General features: G+C 40.0%; 1 pseudogene; it reads right to left on the bottom strand.

Moving 5' to 3' along the window:
- Window positions 1-2,507: 2,507 nt before the first annotated feature.
- Window positions 2,508-3,139, bottom strand: LOC100774843 (annotated as a pseudogene).
- Window positions 3,140-6,587: the final 3,448 nt, after the last annotated feature.

Here is a 6,587-nt window from a genome sequence, read left to right as displayed (position 1 = left end):
CCTCCAGCAATCTGGATGCATCTTCATAATGGCAATAGGGAAGCAAATACTTGGGAGTAAATGTCTTAACTGAAGCAAATAGAAATAGAGAGATGAAAACAAGAAGCACAAATCCTGGAGTATTTCCATCTCCAGCATCAAAAGATGGGCATGGGAGTTGATGCTCCGTGTGTGATGTGGAATATTATTTGTAATGTTTGTTTATTCTTTGAAACATTTGTTTTGATGATGAAAGGATGTGTTTCATTCCTTTATGTTGTGTTTCTTTAACTTGGTGAAGCTGTATTACATTCTCTGTCTAAAACACCTGTTTCCTCTAATAGCTTAATGGCTAATTGCCAGGAAAAAGAAATGATAGGTGGGGTGGCAGGCAGAGAGATTGATAGGAAATCTGAGAAGTAAAGATATCTAGCAGTGAGAGGAGGAGGGAGAAAATGAGGACAGCCACACAGCCAGGCACAGAATAAGGAAAAAAAGAAATAGAGAAAGGTGAAAGACCAGAGGCAAAAGGTAGATTGGATAATTAAGAAAAGCTGGCTAGAAATAAGCCAAGATAAAGCAAGGCATTCCTAAGAAAGAATAAGCCCTTGTGTTATTTTCCTGGGAGATGGCTGTCAGGCTGCTTGAAGAGCACAAAGTACAAAAGAGTCAAAAAGTTTAAAACCAGCACCAGAGGCTGTTGCAATCATGACTACTTATCTTGCTTCTCCTTTAATTGTTCCATAAGTGAGTGCAAGGAGACTGTCCTGACACTTTCATCAGGAATACAGGATACATTAGCAGCATTGTTACCTTTTATGTAGTATAGATTTCTACCTCAATTGTTCCTCAATTCACATCATTGTATTAGCTGTAAAGTCCCTCTGAAGATACAGAAGTGGGAAGTTCTGCAGCAGGCAGAATGCAGGATGCTGTTAATAGAGAAGGGAAGAACATGAGGGCTTGGCTAAGCATGATTATGAAGGAGAAATGGGTGTGATGGACACTTCAGAGAGGAATCAATCCATCAGACCTCTCATCCCCTTTCAATCACAGAAAAATCATGTGGTTGCAATTGTCATTTACCTCTCCCCATCCTTACAGGTAACTCCTCCCATAGTTCTCTCAGAGAGTCCACTGGGAAAGTACATAGGACATTCTACTCCAGTGAGTCACCCTCATTTGTTCTGTTTCTCATTCATTCTTATGCTTCAGCTGAGAAAACATTTCCTTTCCATTCATGGGCTGTACCATTTATTCAAAGTGTATTTGGAACCTTGATGTTTGTTGACTTTGTTAGACATTTCTACTACCCAAGTAATTTTAATGAAGAGGAAACTGTGATCATGCCAGGCAAGTATTCACTCAAGGCTACCCATAACTCCACGCAATTTAAAGAACAATGTTCCTTCCATCTATTCTTATCAGCTACTTCTTTTTCCACCTTATTTATTAAATTAGTTGATTAATAAAATATTGCAGATGTCATAGTTGTTAACATAACAATTTGCCAAACTGTAGTTTACTGGTACAGTTTGCTCAGGATGTTTTATAAAGAAAAGGAACTACCAAAACCCTCTTAAGTGTTTCCATTACAGCCTAGAACAAGATTTGTTTCTCAGACACTTGAATCAGGCAAAATAGATACAAATCCCTCCCTGATCTGAAGTTCTCCATCAGTAGAAATAGCTGATAAATATCTAGACAGTCAGCTGGGCGTTGGTGTTGCACGCCTTTAATCCCAGCACTCGGGAGGCAGAGGCAGGCAGATCTCTGTGAGTTCGAGGCTAGCCTGGTCTCCAGAGCGAGTGCCAGGATAAGCTCCAAAGCTACACAGAGAAATCCTGTCTCAAAAAAAATATCTAGACAGTCAATGCACTGGGGAATCCACCACTTGCACTGTAATAATGGAGAGGATTGCCTTCTTCCAGTTCAAAGTTCAAGTGCTTTGGTCATTAAAATCATAACTATCTAACTAGTATTTTTCAGCAGCAATGTATTCATTCTGAGATAAGGAGTCTTCTTCATGACATGTTTTAATATCCTCAACTCTATTTTAAGACAAAGCAATTTTAATACCAGGTACATCCCACATGGCCTTGCTTGCTGTAAACTGCTTTTCTTGACAAGTTATCAAGTAATTCAAGGAGGTATGGTTAAGTCTGTATTACTGAATGCTGCTGGTAAATACTACCCAATATATTTTGTCATTTTACAGCCTTTGTTTCCAATTTAGTGACTGCTGCTATGGAATCAAATAGCAAAAATGACAATGTTCTTAGGTTTGTTTTGTTTTTAAATTATGATTTAGTAGCAACTGAGGTTCCCAGTTTTAACCACTTGTCAACAAGATCCAAGTTCCCTCATTTGTTCATTAGCACCTAAATGTCAAGGGGTAAAATAACCAGCACAAAAGATACTGCATTTCTGATTGTAGCATTTGGCAAAACTGAAAGGAAAAAGAAGTTGTGCTACATTTTGAAGGGATTGTGGGCAACAGAAAGAAGACACCATTAGAAGTTAAAAGGTCACACGAAGTCTTTATAGTCTTGTACATATCCTCCATCATATCCACCATAATCAGCCAGATTGTCTTTCATAGTGGCCTTTAATCACCTCCAGGAAACACACTTTTATTCTTCTCTTTGGCTTTGCTTTGCTTTTCTTGTTTCTGTTTTTCACTGCAAAGCATCTCGAACTAAGGCTTACAAAAAGAAAAAAAACTGGCACAATTCAGTGATTTTTCATATTGTGAAATTTTATCTTTTAGTAATTTTCCAAATTCTGTGAAGTCATCTGCTGAAGATGGGTTCATAGCATCCATTCCATAACCTGTATTATTAACACCAAATGTTTCTTTTGCTAATTCAAGGTCGGTTTCTTCTTGCAGCTTCTTTAGCTAAAGTTTATCTGCTAATTGCTCTTCAGGTGTTAGTACTTTATGTTCTTCAGGATCTTTTAATCTTTTTCTATTTTCTTCTTGCCTTTTCTTCTGCTGCCCTTTTTCTTTTCTCTTTTCTGCTATTTTTTCTTTTCCCGAAATTTTTACTTCTGGTATTACTTCTGCTTCCACTTTATTTTCATAATTATCATCATACCAGTTATCCTTAACTTCCTCTACACTGTCTGCTCCCTCCATCAGTGCCCACCAGCTGTGCATGACTTTTTATGCACATAGACACTTTAACACCTTTGTTGCACTATGAGGACTAATTAGACCCTTACTTATGTATGCACATAAGTTGTACATGTACACAAATTCATTCATGTGCAACTCAAGCCTGTGGGTGATTCTTCGTTGTCAGCAAGAAAACCACATTGTTTTCATTGATTGATGGCACCACCTAGTAGTCACAGTACATAAATAAATTTTGTATTCTGACCCATCAAAAATTACTCTTATCCTGACTTTTATGTGTAGACCATAATTAACAGGTATGCATTTAATCAACAGACCATACAGAATTATCAATAAATTTTCTACAGAACTTAAAATGGGAAACATATTATACAATTTGACTGTAGATGTCCCAACTCACATTCTTGGCTCCAGAACTTTACACTTAATTTCTAGAGGGTATAGTGCATAGGAGTCTAGTAGATCAGTGCATTAACTCAGAAATGACATTTCTGGAAAGGCCTGCAGGTATTTCCCAGTAGTGGTTTCCAAAAACTATGCAAGAGGCAGCCAGGTGGAAGACAGAACAGAGGTAGGCTTCAGGAACAGAAGAATGGGTTTTCTTAAAAACTGAGCTGATTCTCTCAGAGAATCCAGACCGCAATCCTTCCATTCTTGGATGGACAGAAATGTAGGAACAGTCATCAGCAGATTCCTAGTGGGGCACTCAGGTCAGTTAAAGAAAGAAGACACACTATCAGTGAAGTGAGATATGCCCGGGCACGTGCCTAGAAAAGGAAACCACTGACAATCAAAGGGATGGAGTTTTCAATATCTCAAGGCAACATGCTTGCAAATGTGCTAAATAAATATTTCAGATCCCAATCACAAGCCAACATAGGTTGAAATCCCTCTATTCAGCAAAGAAGTAAAGAGGAATCCATAGATATGTGATGATATCATTACAGTCAAGCCACTTGCCTCCAAGGGGCAGATAGTAAAAATACTGTCACTTATGAAGTATAGAACAAAGTCAATCTATTCAACTTGAGTTTTAAAAAGTTCAACATATTTGCTCCTACTGCTGGTGTGTGTGTGTGTGTGTGTGTGTGTGTGTGTGTGTGTGTGTGTGTGTGTTTGTTTTAGGACAATTTTCAGCAGTCAATTTCTCTTTCTGCCATTTGGCTCCTGACCCACATCAAATCTTCAGATTTGTGAGTAAGCACCATTATCCATGTGATCCATCCTGCCAACTGAGGATGTTTATTTTTCATTTGGAACTCAATCCAGAACATTCCATATAATTAAGAAAATTAAAGCATTAAAGACAGCAAGAGGAGAAAAAAGGTCTGGAAATCAAATATGTCTTTTTGGTTATTTGAGACCTCCTTTTTCTGTGTTGCAGCCTGGCCTGGAAACCAAGACATGACCTAAATTGACTTCAGATTGCTTCCTGAACCAGCCTTACAAGTCCTAGAAGACACAACCCACCATACCCATAACTCAAATATGTTTCTGTGATTAATATTGTAAAGTAGAGAACAGATCATATGGAAAAACTGATTAAGAAAAAGAAAATGGAGTCTGTGTGATGCCTTGGTGTCTAAAGACACTTGCCACCAAATTTGTGGACCTGAGTTCAATTCCCAGAACTCACATGGTAAGTGAAAATTGGTCTCTTGACCTCTGAAAGTTGTCCTTTATTTTCCAGATATAAAGAAGCCTTTTAGTAACAAAATATGCTGAGTACTGCATCTAATGTTTAAAGAGGCCAAGACACCTAAGCATGACCAATATGCAGTATGTAAAAATACTCCTTTAAAAGCTTGCCTTGTAATTCAAGCCACTTTGATGTGGAGCATCAAAGTTCTTGTTTCTCTGTATGCTTATACAGAAAAAAAGTATCAACCTGAGGGCCCACATCATTTGCCCATGTATTAGAAAGCAATCTTGAGAAGGAAAGCATGATCTATTTCTGGCTCCAAGGGATGATGGAAATTGAGAAAAAATGGAAATACAAACTGTGTACAGTATTTGCTCTGAACTGTAAATATCAATGGGGAACATTGGGCAGATGGCATGATTCTATTTTGTTGGTTTTCAGAACTGAGGCCATAATTAAGAGGGATGCTTGGGGGCATTAGTATTGTGTCACTAAAGGTGAAATTATTGGACCAGTGCAAGACGGACCAGAGGGAAAGCATTTGCCAAGAATGTTTTCATTAATCAAGAAAGACAGTCGGAATTTCAAGGACGATCAGACACTGTCGTAATTGCCACCATAAATGATGCTGACTGTGGATGCAGTGGCGTTATTCCCATGATCCCCGGGCAGCTTCCAGGAAACTTAAGTCTTTGGGTTCTGGAGGGAATATGGTTGCAAAGCAGAAACTTAAAGTAACTGATGGAAGGGCACCACTAGGAGTGGAGCCTGCGGCTTAATTTGACTCAACATGGGAAACATCACCCAGTCTGGATATGGACAAGATTGACAGAATAATAGCTATTTCTCAATTCCGTCAGTGGTGGTGCATGGCTGTTCTTAGTTGGTGGAGCGATTTGTCTGGTTAGTTCTGATAAGGGAGGAGACTCTGGCATGCTAACTAGTTAAGCGACCCTGAGCTGTCAGCATCCCCCAACTTCTTACAGGGACAAGTAGCATTCAAACACCCGATTGAGAAATAACAGGTCTGTGATGCCCTTAGATGGCCAGGCTGAACTCACACAACACTGACTGGCTCAGCGTGTGCCTACTTTACGTTGGCAGGCCTGGGTAACCGGTTGATGGGGATGGGGGATTGCAATTATTCCCCATGAACAAGGAATTCCCAGTAAGTGTGGGTAACAAGATTGTGTTGATTAAATCCCTGCCCTGTGTACACACAGCCCATCACTAAAATTGGATGGTTTAGTGAGGCTGCAGTTTGACTGTGGCCCTTGATGCTGCTGGGGCCTCCACAGCCGCCTGTGTGTGTGGATGAGTGAGAATGAGTGCGAGAGCAGAGGCAGCAGAAGTCGGGAAGGTGTGGTCCCATCTGGGGGGGTGTCATGTAGGGATTGGAGAGTAGATATGGCGCAGTCCAGTCTAGGGGAATCGGCTGCTAGAGAGTTGCAGGGCCGCCCACCTCACCCTGGATGACCCCTCCAGATCCGACCCTAGGATGTTGTCTCTTCTCCCTCTTCCAGGAGCCTCCTCATACTAAACTGGCCCACAAGGGTTTTCTTGAGTATCACTGGCCGTTCTCGCATCTCTTTTCCCCCATCTCCCTCGACCTGGGGTGCCCGCTCCCTCAGAGGTATTTAATCTCACAAGAGAAGCATGCCACTATTCTCAGCCTTTCCCAACTCCCAATTTTTTGTCATTATTTTATTTTGAAATGTTTTTTAATGTAATTTCATGTTATTTAGGGAATGGACTCCAAATGGTGTGTAGCATATGTAGTGTATAGGCCAGATGTTGATATGAATATCATCCTTAATCATTCTCATT

Source organism: Cricetulus griseus, unplaced genomic scaffold (assembly GCF_003668045.3).
Source record: "Cricetulus griseus strain 17A/GY unplaced genomic scaffold, alternate assembly CriGri-PICRH-1.0 unplaced_scaffold_421, whole genome shotgun sequence".
Lineage (NCBI taxonomy): Eukaryota > Metazoa > Chordata > Mammalia > Rodentia > Cricetidae > Cricetulus > Cricetulus griseus.
This window is presented reverse-complemented; position numbering and strand designations above follow the sequence as displayed.